Source organism: Palaemon carinicauda, chromosome 28 (assembly GCF_036898095.1).
Source record: "Palaemon carinicauda isolate YSFRI2023 chromosome 28, ASM3689809v2, whole genome shotgun sequence".
NCBI classification, from domain to species: domain Eukaryota; kingdom Metazoa; phylum Arthropoda; class Malacostraca; order Decapoda; family Palaemonidae; genus Palaemon; species Palaemon carinicauda.
Genome location: NC_090752.1, coordinates 41,376,503 through 41,402,151, shown reverse-complemented (window position 1 = coordinate 41,402,151; position 25,649 = coordinate 41,376,503). Strand labels below are relative to the sequence as shown.

General features: G+C 42.9%; 1 protein-coding gene across 3 annotated transcripts in view; it reads left to right on the top strand.

Annotated features, from left to right (window-relative positions):
• LOC137621520 (E3 ubiquitin-protein ligase RNF181-like) overlaps window positions 1-25,649 on the top strand; it is a 147,419-nt gene that overhangs the window by 99,191 nt on the left and 22,579 nt on the right. The gene's annotated exons all lie outside the window — the stretch shown is intronic.

The following is a 25,649-nucleotide window of genomic DNA, read 5'->3' as shown; positions in this document are numbered from 1 at the left end:
TTGAGCACAAAATAACTGGTCAGCATTGCAAATATGTCATATTGTGGAACCCTCTAAAGGCATAAAGTATCATCCTTCCGGGTTCCAAACAGGAGTGAGGAAGACTACTCCAACAGTATGTAAAAGCTGTTAGGTATTTCCTGGGCCAGTACCTTGTCTATGAAAACAAGTCCTAGGTAGTGTGTGTGATATCAGGCATATTATAAAAAAAAAAAAATGGGTTGGTATGCATTCGACCACCCTCTCATTCTTAGAGGATGCAGGAGTTACCTATTGAAGATCCCCTATTGAGATACTGCTGATAGAGTGTTATTGGCTCCATTGACTGGTCAGACAGTACTACATAGGATTATTTTCTTTGCTTATGGCTCATTTTTTCTTTGCCTACACATACACCAAATAGTCAGGTCTGTTCTTTACACATTCTCCTCTATCATCATACACCTGACAACACTGAGATTACCAAACATTTCTTCTTTGTTCAAGGGGTTAACTACAGCACTGTAGCTGTCCAATGGCTATTTTCCTCTTGTTAAGGGTAGAAAAGACTAGCTATGGTCAGCAAGTCTTCTAGAAGGACACTCAAAAATCAAACCACTGTTCTCTAGTCTTGGATAGTGCCATAATAGCCTCTGTACCATGACCTTCCTCTGTCTTGGATTAGAGTTCTGTTGCTTGAGGGTACACTCGGGCACAATATTCTTTCTTCATTATTTATATGACATCTTTTTTAATATTGTTACTGATCTTGAGATATTTTATATTATTCATTACTTCTTGTAGCCTTTATAGTTTATTTATATCCTTGTTTCCTTTCCTCATTGACCTATTTTCCATGTTGGAGCCCTTGGGCTTTTAGCATCCTGCTTTTTCAACTATGGTTGTAGCTTAGCAAGTAGTAGTAGTAGTAGTAATAATAATAATAATAATAATAATAATAATAATAATAATAATAGGCCAACATGAAGACTACTATTGGCCCAATACCCCTGATTTCATGACCTTTCATCCAAGCTGGGGACTCAACTTCCTCACTGGCTGAGGCATTAGCTCACATGATAGTTTCACAAACCTAGAAAAATACTTCCATCTTCTTCCCGCTATTGATAACGAATGTCTGACACTGGAGCCTGAGCTATCAAGTTCTCTTGAAGTAGTACCATAGGGATTTACAGGACACAGAAGCATCTTTCTTGGTCCCCATTGGAGGTGTCTCAGAGAGAGGGAGTGGACGTCTTGAACCTGGGGTTGGAGACCTATGAGTTATGCGTTTAAGCCACAAAGCCTGTCAAAAAACTAACTTAATGCCAACCCTCTAAATGTTCAACTTGGTATGAGTGTGTGTAATTTCTACGCTCTTCACAGATGCTGATGCTAGCTAAAAAACAGTCTTGAAGGTCAGATCCTTTTCAGATGACCTCAGGATCATTCATCGCACACTTAAGAGACTTGATGACGAAGGTCATGTCCCACTCTGGTGTCCTAGAAAGGAAAGTTTGCTCAATGCTCCCTCATGAGCATGGACAACTCCCCCGAGACAAAGACGAGAGGTTCAAATGCTTCAGTCTAAAGACTTGGCTCAAGACTGAATGGTTGCCATCTATAGCCGAGACTGAGACTTCCACGATACCAAATGTCATGACTGACAGTCCTTATTTGTGGCAGCAAAAGGGCAGATTACCTAATTCAGTCTCCTTCCTTTCTTGAACTGGACTCAAAAGAGGGTAAGGCCTAGTCTAGACCATTTCTGGTGGAAGAAATTGCCTGACGACATGTCTGACTCCGTAGGCTTCACCATAGTTCCTTTTTGAATGGTTGGGTCCCTAAAAGAATACAGCCCAGTGAATTAGGGAATCCTCCTCTCCACTATTGTTTCAATGTCTTCAAAATGTCGTTCCTAGGTGTCAGTTCTGTCTTTGTGCCAATCTGACAAGAGAAGAAGGAAAACTGGATCCTGTCTCTTCAGCATCAGTTGCCTCACTGGATAGTGAACAAGAAAAGTGATGGCATTTCTTCCTGCCAGCACATGCCCATGATACACTGCTTGAGACTTTGAGGTTGATAACTTCATTGTCCTTGCAAAGTCTGTTATTACATCAGACCATAGATTTTGCCATGGTACTGCCTGGAGAACCAAAGGCCCCAGACTTTGGGGAAGAACATTTAGTACTTTTTGCCTGAGTTTATCCAGGGAATGGTCTGCTGTCAGTGTGCGCACACTGACTGATCCACTGTAAGAGGCAATGGGGCATTGCCCTTTGGCATGCGGTACCTCGGTTGGTGAGGAAAACAAAACTGCTGTAGGAGGCAAATCTAGTGAACTTTCTGCACTGCACATATGAGTGTTCATCCTGAGCAAGGCCATGGTAGTTGAGGTTAGGTTTTTTACCATTAAACTCAAAGACTGAATAATGACTGAATTCCCATTATCTGAGAGGCTGTGGTTGCCTTGATAAGTTTGTAACACTCATGATAAATGATAGTGCAAAAATCTCTAAGAAGAAGCACTGACTCAATCAGGGCCAGACTGGAGACTGGAATCGGCTTTCTCTGAGCTATGAGATCCCTAAGCTTCTCCATCTCTTGAAAGGGCCAATGGCTCACTAAGTGGGGTTGGAAATTATTCCAACCCCTGGAGTAAGATTACTTAACATTAGAGGATGGATATAGGGACATATGCTTCGTGGGCAGATGATGGACTGGGAAATTAATAGTCGGGTTAAACGGGCAATTGTCTTTTTTTAGTTTTAATTTCTTCTGAAGAGATGCTCATCAGAACATTAGTAAACAGCTCAACTCACTTCTGAGGTGGTACTTTATCTGCTATCCATGCAAATGTAATTCTCTCATGCTACCATCATACTTGCCAGGAGGCTAGCAGCGGAATGCTCCCTGGCACTACCAGGTGATCCAGAAACAGAAGAGGTACCATGTATATATCCCTATGGCGGTGATTGGAGATTTGGGGACGGATCTTGGCTCAGTGGTTAGGAGCATGACGCAGCGGTTATTATTATTATTATTATTATTATTATTATTATTATTACAGTATTATTATTATTACTAGCCAAGTTACAACCCTAGTTGGAAAAGCAAGATGCTCTTATAAGCGCAAGGGCTCCAACAGGGAAAAATAGCCCTGGGAGGAAAGGAAATGAGGAAATAAACAATATCAGAAAAAATTAACAATAAAATCTTTTAAAAACAGTAACAACATCAAAACAGATATGATATATATAAAATATAAAAAAGATTCTGTCAGCCTGTACAACAAGAAAACATTTGCTGCCACTTTGAAATTTTGAAGGTCTATCGATTCACTACCCGATTAGGAAGATCATTCCACAACTTGGTCACAGCTGGAATAAAACTTCTAGAATACTGTGTAGTATTGAGCCTCCTGATGGAGAAGACCTAACTATTAGAATTAACTGCATGCCTAGTATTAGGAACAGGATGGAACTGTCCAGGAAGATCTGAATGTAAAGGATGGTCAGAATTATGAAAAATCTTATGCAACATGCATAATGACCTAATTGAACAATGGTGCCAAAAATTAATATCTAGATCAGGAATAAAATTTAATAGACCGTAAGTTCCTTTCGAACAAATTAAGAAGAGGATCAGCAGCTGAAGACCAGACAGAACAGTATTCGGAATAAGGAATTTAATAGACAGTAAGTTTCTTTCCAACAAATTAAGATGAGAATCAGCAGCTGAAGACCAGACAGAATAGTATTCGAAACAAGGTAGAATGAAAGAATTAAAAGACTTCTTCAGAATAGATTGATCACCGAAAATCTTAAGACTTTTTCAATAAGCCAATTTTTTGTGCAATTGAAGACACAGACCTTATGTATTTCTCAAAAGTAAATTTGTTGTCGAGAATCACACCTAAAATTTTAAGTCATACTAAGTTAAAAAAACATTATCAATGCTAAGATCTAGATGTTGAGGAGCCACTGTCCTTGACCCACTTATAATCATACTTTGAGTTTTGTTAGAATTCAACTTCATACCACATAATTTGCAACATGCAAATTGTTTGCTCCTGTGGGGGTGGAGCCATAATCATGGAATAGACTGAAGTGGTCCTCCAGTGTACAGAAATAAAAGTAGAGGGTGGCCAGTTACATTCCATCCTCACCTGGTCAACAGTGCTGATGTAAGCCTGGCCAGGATTGCTCACCTGATACCAGTGTGACAGAGGCTGCCTTCACACCATGCTTAAGCATCAATTGATCAATTCCAAAGTTACTAGTCACTGGGTGAAACCTGTCTTTCCCTCTCTTAGAGGACAAATTTCTTGAAACCTGATGTAATTTCTCGCAATCAACTTTCCTTCTAGACTTCTTGCATAAAGAAGTGTCCAAATCAGATGAGCAAACACACTTCATATCTCCCCCTTTTCAACAATCTTAACAAACTGCATGCAGAAATGTATGACAACAACAGGGGAGAAGGTATAAGAGCTTCTCCAACAGGAACCACTACACTTGGGGCAGTATCACCAATAAAATAAGTCGCACATCCTGTCAAAATCACTGAGGATGTATCTCCTCTTTCGAAGGTACTGAGGTGTCCAGGTAGAAAGGTAGGGAAGGTCACTCAAGTACCTCAATCTCTTCATCATCAGTATGGGGGAATCGAGACACTATAGGACTGCTCACCTCGGACCAATAAAGCTGTTGGAGCTTCTGCACTGGATCCACAGACTGGTGCATGATCTAGAAAGGACCAAGGACCTGATGGGAACAGTCTCTTTCTCTTTAAAGATTGGCTTCTGGGTTTCTTCTTCCGAGAAGAATTGTCAGATTAGCTTCACATGACTGTAATCTTACTGTCTATAGTTTAGGAGTTGATGTTTTGACCAGGGAAGACAGTCTTTGTCACTCCAGTCCTACCTTGCTGGCCTACCTTGAAGGTATTGATCATTGAGGAAACTCCATAACAGTCCAAAGGTGATCAGCTATGGCAGTTACAAAAACCTCACTGTCACCAACTAACTGCAGAGGAACTTGTGTAATAGTGCCCCACAATTGCTAACTGACTTCGAAGGTCCCAGTACCAGCTACGCTCTGTATCGGTGAGATAGTGTGAACAGCAACCCTATTGGCCTACTGTACAGTAGTAGAGATTTGTTCCAGTAAGTCTTCACCAACTGATGAAACAATAATAATCGTCATATCAGGCTCCTGATTGCTAATTGACGTAGAATTTACTGGTCAGTGTAAGCATGTCAGCATGTGGAGGTAACACGAATGATACCCATTTTCAACTACAGATGAAAAGTCTATAGTTTGAAGCCTAGCTGATGCTTCTAAAATACTGTTGTTGATTCCCAGAGAGGAATGAGGTGTATAGGGGCATAGAGATAGAAATAAAAATTCAAGTCATTTGTATTTTTCCTAATTATACAATCTGAGACTTAAAAAGTAGGAGTATTATTTCATTCAAGCTGGAAAGTCAGACTTCTAATAAGATGATTTTAGTTGCTGGCAGGTGAAGGTTTATTTGTTTTGTTTTAGTTTATTAATATCCAAAAAGGAATATATAATAATCAAGATTTGCTAACTTCTCTTTGTAAAAATACAAAGAAAAACTTTGAACGCCTGTATCTCAAAACAACTTATTGACCTTCAAATTCTATCTTCTAACATTGAAATTTGGTATATAACTTCATCATCTCCTACGCCAATTGATGTAAAGAGCCTCGATTAGATTTTGTCAGTCGTCTCTATCTTGAGCTTTTAATTTAATACTTCTCCATTCATCACCTACTTTGCACTTCATAAGTCTTTAGCCATGTAGGCCTCTGGGTCTTCTAACTCTTCTAATGCCTTGTGGATCTCAACTTAATATTTGGTTAATTAATCTCTCTTGGTGAGTGCGAAGAGCATACCCAAACCATTTCCATCTACCCCTCATCAACAAATAGCACTCTAGTTATCTCTCTAATAGTCTCATTTCTAATCCTGTCCTGCCATTAACTCCCAATATCCTTCTGAGGGCTTTGTTTTCAAATCTACTAAATCTATTGGAGATTGTTTCATTGTCATACTATGACTCATGTCCTTAGAGTAACACCGATCCCACTAAACTGATGTACATGTCTCGTTGTCATACCATGACTCATGTCCATAGAGTAACATCAATTTCACTAAACTGATATATACTGTAGTCTGATTTTTATATGTAATTTCAGGCGATTTGATTTCTAAATTTTACTTAACCTAGCCATTGTCTGATATGCTTTTTTCAATCTTTCACTTAACTCTAATTCTAAAGACACTTTATAGGAGATTATAGTTCTTAATTACTTAAATTATTCTACCACATTAATCCTTTCTACTTCCATTGCATACTCCGTTCTCATCATCTCTGTCTTTCTTCTATTTATCTTCAGCCCAACATCATGTGATATTTCATGCATTCTGGTAAGCAAACATTGCAAATCCTGTTCGTGTTCTGCTAACAAGGACAGTATCAACAGCATACTCTAGGTCTGCTCAATTCCCATCACCAATCCAGTCCAATCTTTCTCCACTGTCTCAGACTGTTTTACACATTACAAAATCCATGAGGAGGATAAACAACATAATTGACCAAAAAAAAAAAAAAAAAAAAAAAAAAAAAAAAAAAAAAAAAAAAAAAAAAAACCATTCCCTTGGAGTACTGTACTCCACTGTTCACTGAAAATTCAATTGATAAGACTCCATGAACATTATGCGCTTGCTCATCTCCCTCTTCCTCTGCTAGGGGATGAATCTGTTTTTGGTGGTAATTATATTTCTAGGCTGTTGTTGAGTCTTCTTGGCCTTAGCTACCCTTCCTCAAGTGGGTTTCCTCTCTAGGTTCTGAACTTAATTTTACCTCATTTTGTATGTAACTCAGAGACATTATAAAACAATCAAATATTGCCCATTTTTTCATATTTTTTTCTGATTTTTTTTTCAATATTTTTAGGTTTTTTTTTACCTAAATGAAAAAAATCATATCTAGCAAAAAATTACTTTTAGAAAAAAAAGTTTTCATTTGATTGGAGGTCAATGACCTGAGCATTATGATGGTGCAGGTATCAGACAAGGGCCCTACCAGGTGACTGGTAGGTGGTCATGGAAGAACACATCTGTAAGGATATTATTTTGCCTGAATGTATGATATATATGAGAAATAGGCTTCCTTACATTTTGTCTATCCTCAGTCCCTGTCTAGGAGGATGGGGGGGGGGGGAATACTTCAATACAAATCTATTGTCGCCACAAAGATTCCTTGCAAAATAACCCACATCAACATCATAGCCAGTCACGTCTCCCATGTTAGCAGCAGTCACCAATACATCCACTCAAATTTCAAACTATACTAACTTATAATCACTTTTTTGGGCTCAACCCATGTCGTCCTGATGGAAGGTTCCTATAAGTAGCTTTCTAAGGGATATTTGACTACAGTGATATTCCCAGAGAATTTACCTTTAGGTCTCCAGAATTCTAACTCCTGGCACGAATATCCTTAAAATTTCTCTTAAGGATATCGCATAAATCAGGGGACTTGTATCTTGATACGACACATAGCAATCTTCACCCCGAATAGCGTTTTCGTTTCGAGGGGGAAGAGTGGCAAAAATAGAAGGGGAGCCGTTATCAAGGTTACCCTTCCTCCCGTACTACCATTGAGTATCTAGATGGTGCTGTATCCAAGATGGCGCTCATTCCTATTTTTGTAGCGATTTCGCTTTTGTGAGGATTTATTATGCAATCTTCAACTTATTTTGCCTCTGGAAAGTTGAGTATTGATTCTTTACAGTGTATAATTTTTACCTCCTGCTTGACAGTAATATTAGAGTAATTTATTGTGTTAAGGAGCTAGGCCTGTCACCGAAGGCGCCATGGGCACTGTCGTTCGTTATGCATGTGTTATCTAGTTAGCAGAACAACTTTCCCGGTTGTAATAGCATTAATGAATTATGAAAGCTATTTAGGCACAATTATACTAGTAAAGATATATATTTTATGCATAATTTCCTCTTCCTTTTGTCGATCGCATACGTTAGAGTTTCAGCGAGTTAGGTAACCGAGATCTCATCTTGCGCTAAGCTACCTAGCCTAGGCGCTGTAGTATACTTTCAGACATTATCCCCGTTTACCCTCGTGTATCGTTTTACTCATTCAACGGGAGATAGTACGTCTCCTAGAATTATATAACTCGATAATTGTCTACTGTGGAGATTAAAGGGTAATCTCTCCTTCCCTCTGAGTGGCGCCGCAGGCGGCAACCCTATCTGGTCTTTCCATAGAGTAGTTCACTCTGGCTTGCCTAGGCTAGTGTTTTCTGTCTCCCACCTTTGCCGGCGAGATCCCGGCTTTGGTTTGCGACAGAACCTCAGAGTATTCAGTCTTTCTGCCGGCGGCAGAGCTGCAGGGTGAGTAGTCACTCCCCTGCCGGCTTTCAGCTGCCGGCATAGGAGGCTAAGCCTCCCTAGGCCGCACCTGAAGTGGTAGTATGATGCCGCCACCTTCTCCCCTGCGGTCTAGAAGGCTAGTCCTGTGTCGGCAGACCCTAGGCTGAAGAATAGTATTCTTCTGCCGCCTAGGATGTCGCCGATACTGAAACATTGTTTCTCTCTGGTGTGGACGCGGCGGCAATCCTGCTGCCTTCTTCTACACTTGATAGATTCGGTAGACCCTAGGCTGAAGAATAGTTATTCTTTTGCCGCCTAGGATGGCGCCGATACTGAAACATTGTTTCACTCTTGTGTGGAAGTGGCGGCAATCCTGCCACCTTCTACACTTGAAACAGGACCCTTTTCCCTTCCCCTCTCTGTCCTTTAGCGATGACTTAGCCATCGCAATCCTGTAGCCGTTGTCCTGCAATCTCACCGCTTGCCGGGTGGGTTGCGGGGCCGGCCTGGCCCCTACACAAGCAGCTGTTTAGTCACTCAATCTTTCCCTTATGGGCACAAGGATCCGGGAAGGTTGTGCTGGTGGGAGACCCTTCTGCTGCTGAAGGTTCTTCAGTCCTCCCTTGGACTGCCATCCTCAGTCCTGAAACCAGCAATGCCAGCAACAGGTCTTGCGGCTGGATGGAAGTCTGAATGATGCATTCTCCCCTTCCATTTGAACATACGTTTTAATAAGGCAGCCCTTCACTCCATGCTCTTTCTCTCTCTGTCAGCTAGTGCCACCAGGTACTAACCCAGCCGGCAGCATGTTGGCTGGGCTGGTGCCGCCAGGTACTAGCCCTGTCGGCAACATGCGGGCTGAACTACAGTATATGATTATACAGTAGCCAGTATATTTGCAGTATAGTATATACTGCAGATAGAAAACTATTGTATATATACAGTAGTTATTTTCCAACATACAGTATTTTGTGTGTCCTTGCACAGTCTTTTGCCGAAACCAATCCTGTATTGAAAGAATAGAATTCCTTTAATAGTCTGATTAAAAATCAGTTTACAACTTACCCTACAATATTAAATAGTTTAAAAGGGTCTGTGGTAGTACATTTTTCTATCCCTAGAGGTTAGAACCCTTCTCTTTTGAGTTTTCCCTGATCAGGAAACTCTATAGTCTTAATATTGGAAGGGGAGGTCACACCAATTGGCTGGGAGGGATACACGAGTATGTGTCTTTCCCTATTTCTTTCTAGCTTACTATCCTAAGCTATAATGATTAAAATATGAATAATTGCATATCTGTTTATCATGTGAGATAAACAATCGTATACTCATTTTATTTTCCCTTCTTTACAGGAGGAATCCCAGATGAAATGCGATGCGATCTTCTGCAACCATAGGAGTAGGAACTTCTACGGTCACAAGGCGTGCAGGTCTCATTCCCCTGCACCATCATTACCGAATCCCTGCAATATTGGGACCCCAAAGTCTGCAATATCTGCCGGACCTTGGTGACCGAAGGTTTCGACGACCCCAAGTCAACGGAGTCGAGGGATGCGGCACGTGAAAAGCTGCGCAAGTGGTAAGAGGGTTTCAGAAGAACTCTCCGGGACCATACCTACCTAACGATAGGATGCGTAGCTTACTGTTCCTGAAAGCAGGTAGTGAAATGGTTGTGCCCCAAGCACGACTCGGACCTCCCTGCGTCCAGATTGCCATCAAGACGGATGTCAGGGAGGTGTTGCAAAGTATGGACATCCACCAGGAGGTAAGGATGTCGGAAGTGTCTATGGAACCTGAAAAGGATCAATTAAAGGATCATCCTGAGGAGGAGTCTACTCTACCTCTGGAAGAAGATGATTATGTTGAGTCGGAGTTCCTTCCGTCTGTGCCGGCACCAGAGCCATTACCCTCGACGTCTTCACCTTCTACCCCTCCATTGGACAGCGCGAGCCAGGCACTGGCCCATCTTAGGGATTTAATGGAGAACATTCGCAAACGAGGCGAAACAAGGGAAGCGAAATTCAAGAGAGAGCTCTGTGAAGCTCCACTTATCGCCTCCCGAGGGTCATACAAGCGACCCAGAGGCCAAGACCTCCCGACCTGCTCCAAAACCAATCCCTGGAGGTATGCGGAGTTTATGCCGATTTTGAACGGCAAACTCTACATATCAGGGAAGATGGAAGCTGTCCCCTTAGACGAAATCCAGTTTTGGCCAAGCTTTAACGCTTACTCTGATTGCTTCATTTGACAAGCATGAACCAATGTCAAAAGAGGAGACGAAACCGAAGGTTATAGTTTTCAACCACGATAAGGCACAGGCTCTCTTGTCAAGTAGCCTGAGAAAGGCGGGCTATTCGGTGTCAAAAGTGTCCGCCTTGAGCAAGAAACACCCTACCTTTTTTTATCCTGCTTCAATAGCCTTCCCCTTTACGTTGAAGGCATTTAAATCTGTTGCCAAGGCAGTGGAAGCAGGCAAACCATGCCCTGCACAAGAGGAGTGCAGGCCTCTGTTGTTAGCCTTGCCCATGCAGGAGAAGGAATGGAAGGAAGTCCACCTAACCTTCTCAGTAGGGAAACTGGACGCGGACATCGCTGGACAACAGTTTAGCAAGAATCTCCCTAAACTTTCCGACTTTCTCTCCTGCAAGGAACAAGAGACAAAGGAGAGACTTGCAGCCTCTTTATCCCTACAAAACTGCATAGAGATGTGTGCAGGCCAACGAAGTACCCCAGACATGCTCATGGTCCTGGCCAAAATGCATATGGCCACCTTAGTAAAGGACCTGTATGCTTTCATGAAGGCTAGGAGAGCCTGTAGAGACATCGTGTTTGCTGCTGCAAAAGTGAAACATGAACCCAGGAAGCTGATATCTTCTAACATCTGGGGTAAAGACTTCTTTCCGAACGAAGTAGTCAGAGGTAGTCGAGAAAGCCATCACGGAGAATAGGAACCTTCTTCAGAAGTGGGGCATCTCTTCAAAGAGGAAGTCTTCCCCGGATGTGGGTCCCCAACCTAAAAGAAAGACGAAGAAGTCTAGACTTTCCCCTCGGCCTGCTCAACAACATCCCACAGTTACTATAACCGCGGTGCCCCAGGTAGGCGGTCGAGGAGGTAAACCCTCCGATCAATCGAAGCAAGGTGACGCTTCCGGTAGGAGGGAGGCTCCAACAATTTCAGGATCATTGAACCTTCGATCCTTGGGCCCACTGCCTAATCAAGATTGGACTAGGATGGAAACGGAACAAGTCTTCACCATCATTTCCTCAATTCTTCAAACACTCCAACCCATATTAGAAGAATAAACCCCATAGCTCTTGAGCATACAGGTTATAAGGAAAGCAAAGTCCATCAAATTCCAGGGAAGGCTGTTTTGTGTTCCCAAGAAGGACTCAGAAAAACTCTGAGTCATTCTGGACTTGTCGCCACTCAACAAATTCATAAAAAACAGCAAGTTCAAGATGTTAGTCCTTCAACACATAAGGATCCTGTTACAAAAGGGGCGTTCACAGTCTCGGTAGACCTGACAGATATCTATTGGCACCTTCTAGTCGGTCGCCCCCTCTCCTCCTACCTAGGATTCAAGTTTAGAAGATAAAGTTATGTTCTAAGAGCCATACTCTTCGGACTAAACATAGTCCCAAGTATCTTCATGAAACTTGCAGACGCAGTCGTGCAACAACTACGCCTAGAAACTGTTCAGGTAGCAGAGTACCTGGACGACTGGCTGGTGTGGGCAGTATCCAAAACGGCTGGTGTGCTAGCATCCAAAGAAGTAACCCAGTTCCTGGAACATCTGGGATGCAAAATCAACTTCAAGAAGTCTTGATTCTCTCCAGCTCAAGGGTTTCAATGGCTGAAAAACCATTGGAACCTCAGGTCACATTCTCTCCATTCCTTCAGGGAAGAGGAGGGAGATCGCAGGGTCTGTCAAGAGACTACTGTAATCCGACAGGATTTCAAGACGCCAACAGGAAAGAGTACTGGGCTCTCTCCAGTTCGCAGCAGTAACAGACCCAGTGCTAAGAGCACAGCTGAAAGATGCGACAGGAGTCTGGAGAAGATACGCATCAAACGCTCAAAGATCTAAAATGACCGATATTGGCCTTACTTCGATCACTTCTCAACCCATGGTCGAAGGCCAAGAGCCTAATGAGGACCGTGCCCTTGCAACCACCTCTGCCGTCGATGATCATCCACATGGATGCCTCGACGGAAGAATGGAGAGTTCACTCCCATCAAAGGAAAGTCCAAGGGACTTGGTCATCTCAGTTCAAGGCCTTTCTCATCAACATTTTGGAAGCCATGGCAGTCCTTTTGACGTTGGGAAAACTCTCCCCTCGCAGATCAGTCCTCATCAGGCTGATCTTGGACAGCAAAGTGATAGTGAGATGTCTGAACCGACAAGGCTCGAGATCGTTCCATATAATCCATGTAATATTAGCCATCCTTTGTCTAGAGAGATGGCACCTATCAGCAGTTCACTTACAAAGGATCCGCAATATGACAGCGGATGCTCTACTCAGGCTCAAGCCGATAGAGTCAGAATGGTCCACAGGCCCAGACTCATTCTCTTCCCGGAACTGCAGATCGACCTCTTCGTGACGAGCGTCATCAAGAAACTACCTCGATATGTAGCCCCATACGAGGACCCTCTAGAGGAGATAACGGAAGCCATGTCCCTAGTTTGGAATGAATGGACCCGAAATTTCCTGTTCCTTCCATCCAATCTTCTGCTGAAGGGCCTCAACATGCTGAGATCCTTCCAGGGAACGGCAGCTCTAGTGGCCCCCAAGTAGCCCAAGAGCAACTGGTTCCCTCTAGTGATGGAACTGAGGCTGAGGCTGGTCCTTGTACTGAACCCAGCACTATCTCAACGGGTTCAGAAGTCAACTGTCTTCGCTTCATCACAGAGAACCCAAAACCTTCATATGATTTTCTCGCCCTAGCGGTTAAGAAAAGATTTTGGATCTCAAAAGGCAGTATAGACTTCTTAGAAGAATACAAGTCTAAGTCCTCTAGAAGACAATATGAATCATCTTGGAAAAAGTGGGTTGCTTTTGTTAAAGCAAAAGGACCACCTTCATAATCAAGGTCTGGCAGCCAACACGATAACTACGTGCAAGTCAGCCCTGACTAGACCTCTTCTATACGCCTTTCAAGTGGATCTCACGAACGAAATCTTTAACAAGATCCCGAAAGCATGCGCTAGACTTAGGCCTCCAGCTCCTCCGAAGGCCATTTCATGGTCTTTGGACAAGGTCCTACATTATGCTTCATCTGTGAACAATGAAGATTGTTCTCTCAAGGATCTAACCCAGAAGGTTATTTTCCTGTAAGCTATAGCCTCAGGGGCTAGAGTTAATGAAATAGTAGCCCTATCAAGAAATGAGGGCCACATTCAGTTCACAGAAGTGGGAGAACTGAATCTCTCTCCTGATCCAGCCTTTCTCACCAAGAACGAGCTACCCACTAAAAGTTGGGGTCCCTGGAGAATCTGCCCTCTGAAGGAAGATGTCTCTCTATGTCCAGTAGAGTGTCTAAAGGTCTATCTTCATATTACTTCAAACTTCAGGGGAGAACAGCTTTTCAAAGGAGAAACTTCAGGATCAAACTTATCCCTAAAATAACTGAGGGCGAAGCTCACCTACTTTATTCGCAGAGCAGAGCGGATCTTGACATTACACCCACAGGTCATGATCCAAGAAAAATTGCTTTATCACTGAACTTTTTTCAGTATATGGACTTTGAGCGTCTTCGCTCATATACTTGATGGAAATCATCCAGAGTGTTCTATAAACACTACGCAAAGCAAGCCCACGAACTGAAGCATTATGTGGTGGCGGTAGGTAGTGTATTAAAACCTGTCGTCTAGTGCTGCGATGAACAGTTAATTGATTGGGACTATCAATTAGGGTGAAAAGGTGTTGACACTTCCAGTGCGATACCTTTTAGTTGAGTGTCACCTTGATGACACTAAGACATTCAAAATCTCAGGTGTGGAATTATACAGATAACACTTGTGCCGTGTGTACAAAGTACAGTGTTGATAGTATACAACATTTACAGAAATTATATAGGGAAAATTTATCAAAATTTTCAATTTTAGAGTGGCACTCATCATTTCTTCCCTTTCAGGGAGAAAAATATTTTCTGTATATGTTGCACGTATAATTCCCTTAACACATTATATTCATTACTCTTTATTCCATTTGGCCATTTATTCAAAATAAATGTCTATTAGAGTGTAATTACGTCCTATTTTGCCCTGCAATTAGCACATTAAATATGGCAGAGTTCTCTTACTTGTTTATTTAAGTAAACCTCATATTATTGTATGCCAATGGATATAGTTGACACTTAATTGTTCCGACAATATATACAAACCGGGATACCTTTTGTATATCTAGTGGATATTTGTTTGTTCATACAATATATGCAAACCTTGAGACCCCTTTTCTACTGTCTAGTATGACTCTTCCCTGCAGGGGGCAGGAAGCACTAACATTGTCTATGATTAGTGGTAATGATAGATAACGGTGACGTTATTTGTCTCAATGGTCCGGATGACCATAGAAAAAATTATCCCAAGGTTAAGGCACCTATGAAAATCCATAGATACAGTACTTTATAGTAATTCTCTGGTAAACTTCCATCAGGACGACATGGCTTGAGCCCCAAAAAACGGATTTTGAGCTAAACGAAAAATCTATTTTTGGGTGATAGCCATGTCGTCCTGATGGACCCACCCTCCTTTTCTATAGAAAAGGCCTTGGCAGGATCCCTCCCGAAATTAATATATCTGTAGCACCATGCTCAATGCTATAAGGAATGAGCGCCATCCAGATACTCAATAGTAATACGGGAGGAAGGGTAACCTTGATAACGGCTCCCCTTCTATTTTTGCCACTCTTCCCCCTCGAAACGAAAACGCTATTCAGGGTGAAGATTGCTGTGTATTGTATCAAGATATACGTCCCCTGATTTATGCGATATCCTTAAGAGAAATTTTAAGGATATTCGCGCCAGGAGTTAGAATTCTGGAGACCTAAAGGTAAATTCTCTGGGAATATTACTGTAGTCAAATATCCCTTAGAAAACTACTTATAGGAACCTTCCATCAGGACGACATGGCTATCTCACCCAAAAATAGATATTTCGGTTTGCTCAAAATCCATTTAAGGGGAAGTGTTGTGAATCCTATTAAAGCGAACGACATGATTGGCTATGTCATTAGGGGGTGGGGCTTATTTCGCCTGGAATCTGCAGCGACTATAATTTGTAAAAAGAAAAAAAAAAAAGGTCCTGATCTAGCTTCCAGTCCTACACAATGGAATGACTGCTGCTATCTTGGACAAAATGTTTCTTGTCTTATGAGGGAGCTAGCTTTGCAACAGAATTTTGAGTAGCTACCACATGACCAAGGTTAAGTTATCCTTGGACTTTTAGGTATTCTCCTGTAGGCAGTGGCCAGTAAAGGTTGTTTGTCCTTCCAGACTCCTTCCGTCAAGACTTACACCACTGACAGGTTCTTACTGGAGGTTTGGGTAGTTCAAATACCCGACTTATTTTGCTGGAGCCTGGCATGGTCTTTCCATCCTCACGTTGTTATATCAGGACATCTTATCGTCTCACGAAGTCAGAACAAAGTGTTCTTCTATATCTTCTTTACCTTTCTGACACTAAAAAGTCTGGTGCTCCATTTGGAGCACCGAGGGTTCTTGAAGTAGTGTAGTTTTATTTTCACTCCTGGGAAGCAAGTCATTCTAATCTCCACTTGGCACTTTTTGTAGAGATGAGGACTCAAATCTAAAGTTGTGAAATGGATTCTGGATCTTGGACATTAATTCAGGATCAAAGGTGAAGGAGATCTTGTGACATGTGAAATTTTATGTGGTTCACCCATTAGTAATGCCAAGATTAAGGCTTGTGAGGAGATAGTCTTCAGGGTCAGATACCTATCTGACACCCATCTCAAGAGGGAAAGGGTCAGTTCAGTGCCGAGGGTTCTTTGAAGTAGTGTAGTTTTATTTTCACTCCTGGGAAGCAAGTCATTCTGATCTCCACTTGGCACTTTTTGTAGAGATGAGGACTCAAATCTAGAGTTGTGAAATGGATTCTGGGTCTTGGACATTAATTCAGGATCAAAGGTGAAGGAGATCTTGTGACATGTGAAATTTTATGTGGTTCACCTATTAGTAATGCCAAGATTAAGGCTTGTGAGGAGATAGTTTTCAGGGTCAGATACCTATCTGACACCCATCTCAGAGGGAAAGGGTCAGTTCAGTGCCACAGTTTCAGCACCAGAAAAGTTCAGTGCAAAATATTTTGGCGCCAGACTATTCAGCGCCGGAAACTACTTTTTTAACATTTCAAAGTTTTCTTTCTTCCTTTAGGGTCGTTTTGTCGTTTTTAGATTACTGTATAGTTGTTTTGCTTTTGTTTAACACTCTTTCTTTCCATTTTAAATTGCTAGTTTGTGTTCAGATTTTGGAGCTACAACACCTTAAGAAAATTATCTCTTTAAACCCATGGCTGATAATGTAAAAAGAGAGGCAGAGATAAGTTTTGTCATGACAGCTATATTTATCGTTTCGACAAACCCAGCAAAACACAAGGTTAAGTAAAGTTTTGGCGATGCCATGAAGATGGTCGATGCAGGGCGCGCTTTCATACGTTACAAGAGAGGTGATCAAAAAGATTAACAAACATATGCATCCCCCTTCTGCAGTTGCCATCGAAGTGGAAAATGTCTCAACTGATGCTAGAGACCGAGCTGAAATGAACATTAGATGGAGAAGACAGAACAAATAACTATGTTGAGGCGACCAATAGGAGATTGAAATGTGAGCTCTGAATGTTACACCCGACCATTTGGAAATTCATCGATGCCTTTAGGCTGGTTCAAAGGGGACGAGACGAGTACTTCGAGAAACTTGCATGCGGCCATGAAGCACAATTGAAATTACTTACAGAAAAGCAGATGAGAGAATTTTAAAGATTGTTTCCGAGTATGGCATGAGAAATGAAATAGAGTACAGTAGGCCCCCGCCATACGACGTTAATCCGTTCCGGAGTGGGTATCATATGGTGAAAATGTCGTATGGCGGGTAATCCAATAGTTAATGCGTGAAAAACCCCTGGTAAAAACATTGAAAATTAGCATGTAACAAAATACAATACAGTAGTATAGTAAGCACTGTACTACAATATACTTATATATAATATACATGTACTGTACAGTATATAATTAAATAACATTTATAAATAAAAATTATATACTGTACAGTACTGTAAAGGAAAAATTAAATCTTATTTACCTTTGGAGTGACGTGACTTGAGCTGGTAGTGGGTGGAGGTAGAGGAGGGAGGAGACGGAAGATATAAAAACGTATCAATGCTAATTATGTTATGTATGCTTAATAATAAATTTATTCTAACTATTAAACACTTAAAATTAAAAATGTTTTTTTTTATTATTTTTGTCTTTTGAAATTTTTGTTTTATGATTTTTTTAGCACTTAAAAAATTACTCTTATCGTCTTTGCTTTCTGACACTTCTCTTTTGGAGAAATATCTATCCAAAGAAGCCTGTTTCTGACAATTCCTCAACATATTCCTAAAATGACTCATACACTTATCATTAACACTCTGCATAAGATGACTTGTGTGAAGTTTTTCTGAGTGTTTCTTTTCAATGAAACTTGTAAGGTTTTCATACCAACCAATAGCTTCCCTTTTTTAAATATAAAACTTACCCGCTGGTTATATAAAAGAGCTGAAGTCCCTGACGCCAGGGCAGAAAATTCAAATCTCGCGCTATCGAAGATACGCCAGGTGTACCAACCGCACCCTAGCGGTAGAACAGGTGGAACTACACACCAACTCCAGTTCTTCTCTCTGCCGTCATAGCTGACTGACATACAGAAGTTCGCTCTCGTGTTTTTACTCTCTTGGGAAGTTGTTTGGTGATGTACAACGTTCTTTTTTGAGTTTAAGCTATCGTTGATTAATTTTCCTTGGTTCTTATCTTGAAATCTTTTTGTTTGAGATTTTCTTTATTGTTTTTTCCCTTACTTTTTGCTTGTCGGTCTCTCACGTTAACTTTAAAATGGCCGACTCCTCCCCTGCTCAGCGTAGGTGTGTTAGTGAGGGTTGTCGTACACGACTTCCTAAGGGATCTATTGATCCTCATTCTATTTGTGTAAAATGTAGGGGTAAATTTTGTTCATTAGATGATAGGTGTAATGAGTGTCTTTCCTTAACTGATGATGATTTTGGTACTTACGATCGTTATGTTAGGAGATTAGAGAGAGATAGACTTAGGCGTAGTTCTTCCCGATCTGTGGATAGAACCTTACCTAATTTACCTGTTCCTAATCCTGTTCCTTCCCCTGTGGTGGTAGATCAGGAACCTACTATGAAGGATTCTTTTACCCCTGTGGCCCCTCGTTCTCCGCCTTCTGAATTCATCTTAGGTAAAGCTACTAAGGTTCCAGTTTACACCAAGATGGTTCTTTCTCGATCTTCTAAGCGGGCCTTGAAGTTAATGGGTTCTTGGTTGGACTCCAAGAAAGCTTTTGGCAAGACGGCCTTTGCCTTTCCTCCCGCTAGGTTAGCCTCTAAATCTAGTGTGTGGTATGAGACTGGTGAAGTGTTGGGCTTGAGTTTTCCTTCGTCTGCCCAAGGGGATTTTTCAAGTTTGGTAGATGCTTCTCGTCGTCTTGCCTTAAGGAAGACGAAGATTTGGTGGTCCATTCCAGAGTTCGACCATTTGCTTAAAGGTCTTTTCAGGGCCTTCGAAGTTTTTAATTTTTTGGACTGGGCTTTGGGGGCTTTGAGTAAGAGGGTCTCTGATATGACGGAAACGGACACTAGTGGTTTGGTTCATTTGATGTCCTGCTTGGACAAAGGTGTGAGAGATGGCTCCAACGAACTTGCTGCCTTGTTTACAGCTGGAATTCTCAAGAAAAGGGCCACGATGTGCTCCTTCCTCTCCGCAGGAGTGTCTCCCTATCAGAAGACAGGCCTTCTTTTCGCACCTTTGTCTAATTCTTTATTTCCTCAGGAATTAGTGGGCGAGGTGGCTACTGCTCTCACTCAGAAGGCCACACATGACTTAGTTACTCATTCGACTAGGAAAGTTTTGCCTCCGTCTTTCTCCTCTCGAAAACCTAAGGAATCTTCTTCTGGGTTTCGTCCTCAGTCCTTTCGTGGGAAGCCCTCTGGGAGAGGCTCTTTTAAACCAGAAGGAAGGAAACCTAGAGGCAGAGGGGGCAAGTCCGGCCGAGGTAAAGTCTGACTGCCCTCTCCTTCAGACAGCAGTGGGGGCCAGGTTGACTCACTTTTGGGAGGCTTGGGAGAGGAATGGAGCGGACCCCTGGTCCGTCCAGGTGTTAAAGGAAGGCTACAAGATCCCCTTCCTGACCAATCCTCCTTTAGTCACAGATCCAGTGGATCTTTCGCCCAAATACAGAGAGGGTCCCAAGAAACAAGCCATGCTTCTACAGATGTCTCTTTTATTAGAGAAACGAGCAATAGAGGAAGTGCAAGATGTTACGTCTCCGGGGTTTTACAACCGCCTTTTTCTAGTACCCAAGAGTTCCGGGGGGTGGAGACCGGTTCTGGACGTAAGTGTGCTCAATGGTTACGTCCAAAACTCGACGTTCACCATGGAGACTCAGAAAACAGTTCTGGCAGCTGTGAGGAAGGACGATTGGATGGTCTCTTTAGATCTTCAGGATGCCTATTTCCACCTTCCGATTCATCCCAGCTGCAGACGTTATCTGAGGTTCATGGACGGAAACAAGGTCTTCCAGTTCAGGGCTCTTTGTTTCGGACTTTGCACGGCTCCTCTATTGTTCACCAAGATCATGCTGAACGTGGCAAGCATGCTGCATTCGAGGGGAATCAGGGCCTCTCTGTATCTGGACGATTGGCTGATAAGAGCCTCCTCAGCCGATTGTTGTTTGAAGGACCTCAAGATGACTTTGGATCTCTCCAGAGAACTGGGTCTCCTGGTGAGCTCGAAAAAATCACAACTCATTCCATCCCAGGAGATTCTTTATTTGGGGATGGAGATTCACAGTCGGAGTTTTCGGGCTTTTCCGTCGTCGGTGAGAATCCAAGCAGCCCTCCTAAAAGTACAAACGTTCCTGAAGAGAGATCTTTGCTCCGTCAGAGATTGGATGAGCCTTCTGGGGACTCTCTCGTCGTTAGAGAAGTTCGTGACCCTGGGGAAGTTGTTCTTGCGTCCTCTTCAGTTTCATCTCAACCGCCATTGGAAGAAAGGGGACAGCCTCGACAGGGATTGCATTCCCATCTCGACTTCCATCAAGTCTCATCTTCAATGGTGGAACAACGAGCCCAGACTGAAAGAAGGCTTGTCTTTACTTCAGAGGAACCCAAACCTCGTGTTGTGTTGCGACGCCTCCAACTCGGGGTGGGGAGCCACTCTAGAGAAGCAGGAACTTTCGGGGACTTGGACGGTAGAGCAAACCTCTCTCCACATCAATCAAAAAGAGCTTTTAGCTATTCATCTGGCTCTCATCGGCTTCGAAAAGCAGATCAGGGGCAAGGTAGTCCAAGTCAATTCGGACAGCACGACAGCTCTGGCCTATATTGCGAAACAAGGCGGGACCCACTCTTGGCCTCTGTTCGAGATTGCAAGACTGCTCCTCATCTGGGCGGAGGAAAGGAAGGTGACTCTTTTGACGCGGTTCATCCAGGGAGTCAACAATGTGAGCGCAGACAGACTCAGCAGGAAAGGTCAGGTTCTCTCCACAGAATGGATTCTGCACCCGGACATCTGCAAGAGTCTGTGGCGGTTATGGGGTCGACCTCTCGTGGATCTCTTTGCCACCGCGAAGACCAAACGACTAGAGTGTTATTGCTCTCCGGTTCCAGATCCCGAAGCTTTTCACATAGACGCTTTTCTGATGAACTGGTCACACATGGAGGTTTATGCCTTTCCTCCGTTCAAGATCCTTTACAAAGTGATTCAGAAGTTCGTTTCACACGAGGAGACCAGAATGACTCTGATAGCTCCGTTCTGGCCGTCAAGGAGCTGGTTTCCAGAGGTACTGGAATGGATGGTGGATGTCCCGAGAAGCCTTCCCATGAGACCCGATCTTCTCAGACAACCTCACTTGGCCCGAAATCATCAAAACCTCCGAGCTCTACGTCTGACTGCCTTCAGACTATCGAAAAACTCGCTAGAGCTAGAGGATTTTCGAAGAAGGCAGCCAAGGCAATTGCAAGGGCAAGAAGGTCTTCAACCATCAAGGTGTATCAGTCCAAGTGGGAGTTGTTCAGGGAATGGTGTAGAACTAACGCGATTTCCTCTTCCAGTACATCGCTTTCCCAAATAGCAGATTTTTTCTTGGACCTTAAAACTAAGCATAACTTCTCGTCATCAACTATTAAAGGTTACAGGAGTATGTTGGCGACGGTTTTTCGACACAGGAACCTAGACCTTTCTGATAATAAGGATCTACGAGATTTACTTAGGTCTTTTGATACGACCAAGATGATTCAAACGGCTCCCATCGCCTGGAATTTGGATGTTGTCCTTAAATTTCTCATGAGTGACAGATTTGAGCCTTTACACTCGGCTTCATTTAAGGACTTAACCTTGAAAACCCTTTTTCTAGTTACCCTCGCCACTGCGAAAAGAGTTAGTGAAGTTCACGCTTTAAGCAAGAACATTGGTTTTCGGAATGGGAAAGCCATTTGTTCTTTGCAACTGGGGTTTCTGGCCAAGAACGAAAACCCTTCTCGACCATGGCCCAAATCCTTCGAGATTTCTAACCTTTCGGATTTGGCTGGCGATGAATTGGAAAGGGTTCTCTGTCCAGTTAGAGCTCTACGTTGTTATGTGGACAGAACTAAGAATCTGAGAGGTAACTCAGACGCTCTGTGGTGTGCAGTTCGGAAACCCTCGATGCCCATGTCCAAGAATGCCTTGTCTTTTTTCGTTAGATTGTTGATTCGAGAAGCTCATGCTCAGTGTGATGAGTCGGATCAGAGGCTCCTCAAAGTCAAGACACATGAAGTCAGAGCGGTAGCGACTTCAGTGGCCTTTAAACAGAACCGTTCTCTGCAAAGTCTGATGGATACAACATTTTGGAGAAGTAAGTCTGTTTTTGCATCCCATTATTTGAAGAATGTTCAGACTCGCTATGAGGACCTTTTTACGTTGGGTCCTTTTATAGCTGCTAATGCGATAGTAGGTGAATGATCTACCACTACGTTCCCTTTTTCCCTAATACCCCTTTTCTATCTCTTGGAACTCGTTTTTTTATGGTTGTTTGTGGAGATTGGGCGTCAGTCTTCCGCAATCTTTGATTTGGCTAGGTGGTCATTTTGTTCCTTGAGTGCACCCGGAACAAGGGTATTGGTTGAGGTCCTGTCATGTTATAGGTGTTTGTACCGTTTGACAGCTCCTAGAGATTTTCAGCCCGAGTGGATTACTGGATCTCTTAAGGATAGCGGACGAAATGAGGCAGAGTATCATTGCTGTCAGCTTCCTTATCAGGTGAGAACTGCTTAAGTTTATTGTATGTAACCCTTAAGTGAATTTTCTGTATGTAGCTGTCTCTGACCCGCCACCAAGGGGTGTCAATCAGCTCTTTTATATAACCAGCGGGTAAGTTTTATATTTAAAAATTATATTTTCATAATAAAATAAATTTTTGAATATACTTACCCGCTGGTTATATAAATTTAACACCCTCCCTCCTCCCCTCTAGAGACTACCTATGGTATGGCTATGAGGCATGGAAGAACTGGAGTTGGTGTGTAGTTCCACCTGTTCTACCGCTAGGGTGCGGTTGGTACACCTGGCGTATCTTCGATAGCGCGAGATTTGAATTTTCTGCCCTGGCGTCAGGGACTTCAGCTCTTTTATATAACCAGCGGGTAAGTATATTCAAAAATTTATTTTATTATGAAAATATCATATTTCTGACGATGTCGTTTTTTCAGTCTCCCCCCATCCTCGCCACCACTAGAGCTGTGCTCTTCTTGAATGATCGTGAACTGCATTGCCTCCTACTCCTCTAAGTCTTCAATCGTGAGCTCCACCCTGTGCTCCTCGATAAGGTTATGGACGTCAGCCTCATCGACAACAAGCCCCAAGGACCTCCTGATTGAAATTATTTCCTCAACATCACCCTCAGGGGCAGGATCATCAACGGCCTCGTCTTCGGTTGAGGGATCGAAACCTTCAAAGTCTCGTTCTGCTACAACAGCTGGCCACAGTTTCTTCCATGAGGAGTTCAAGGTGCGCCGTGAAACCTCATTCCAAGCTTTGTCGATCATCTTCAGGCATTGAACGGGTGAGTTGAGTGCTTTCAGTCACTTCGAAGCATCTTCTGAACAGATGCTTCGTGGAAAGCTTCTTGAAGTTGGCAATCACTTGCTGGTCCATAGGCTGGAGGAGAGGGGTGGTGTTTGGTGGCAGATAGAGAACCTTAATGAAGGAGAAGTCAGGATGAATGATGTCCTCAAGGCCAGGAGGGTGAGCAGGGGCATTGTCCAGCACCAGGAGACATTTCAGAGGAAGATCGTTCTCTTCTGAATAGTTCTTGATAGCAGGACCGAAGCAGACATTTATCCACTCAATAAATATGGTCCTCGTGACCCAGGCCTTAGCATTAGACTTCCAAAATACCGAGAGCCTTTCCTTCGTGATATTTTGTGCCTTGAAGGCACGAGGATTTTTTGAGTGGTATACCAGTAGGGGCTTAATTTTTAAGTCCCCACTGGCATTTGCACAAAATGCGAGCGTAAGTCTGTCCTTCATTGGTTTATGGGCAGGAAGTTTCCTTTCTTCAGCTGTGATATATGTACGGCGGGGCATTTTCTTCCAGAAAAGGCCAGTTTCATTGCAGTTAAAAACTTGCTGAGGAATGTAGCCTTCTCTGGAAATTATGTTCTCAAACTTCTTGAGGAATTTGTCTGCTGCTTTCTTGTCAGAACTGGCCACCTCTCCATGCCTGAGGACTGAGTGAATACCAGTCCTCTTCCTAAACCGATCAAACTACCCATGAGAAGCCTTGAACTCTTGGGGAGCTTGCTGCGACGTTCCTTCGCCTCCGCCGTCTCTCTGGGCTTCCACGAGATCGGCAAAGATGGCGCTCACCTTGTGCGAAATTACCGATTGCGTGAATGTATCACCAGCGATTTCCTTCTCTTTAATCCACAGAAGAAGGAGTCTCTCCATCTCATCGTTGATTGAGGTCCTTCCACTGGCAAGGACAGTCATGCCTTTAGAAGACTAACTTGCTTTAATGGCTTCCTTATTCTTTAGGCAGCATCTCTCTCCAGCATTGTGGGAGGATTTTCGGCCAATAGCATATCGGCATCTTAGTGACGCCGTGACACCGACCAATAGCAGACCAGCTTCTTAGTGACGTATGAGCGTGGTGGTAAGCTACTGACTCGCACAGTCGTACGCGTAGAAACCGCTAAATTTGAGTTTCGGAATTCGATGCCGTAAGGTGGGGAAAATGTCGTAACGAGGGGACGAAAAAAAATCGTATTTCACACCATAACGTGAAAAAAACGTAAGCTGGGGACGCCGTATGCCGGAGGTCTACTGTACCTTCATTCAATAGGACACAATTTAATGAATTAAATTAGTTTTTTAATATATTTTTATATTTATCTCATTTGTCTTTTATTGCTTGAGATGTATTTGTTCCGTAACCGAAATACAAACCACGCTATTTATAAAGGGTATTACTTTTAGCGTAGCTGAAATGGCGAGCCATTAGAATTTAACGAGGGTGTATTACCCCCGCGCTAGTTAGCGGGGGGGTAAGGGAGTGGTAGCTAGCTACCCCTCCTCCCCCTCACACACAGGTGAATACTCACTTTCACTTTTGGCTCGGACTGTGTCAGACGTCTCTGTCTTGGTCCTCGCTTGGCAGCCATTGTTTGTTTTGTCTTTACTTAATCGCTTACTTTTCATTTACTCAATATATATGTAAACATGTTTTCATGTTTGTATATATATTTGAGTATAGAAATGAGTAAGTTTCCTTTTCAGATTTGTGTGTGTAGTGTACGATATCTACGTGGAGGCCTCGGCAGTTAGGCCACCACGGCGTAATTTTATGGGTGGCGATCGAGTTTGACTTATGTCTCTCTCTCTCTCTCTCTCTCTCTCTCTTGAGGTCGTTCACCCTTTTACTACGTGTTACTACGGCCTTGTAGCCTAGCTTCCTTTCCGTGGGGGGGGTTGCT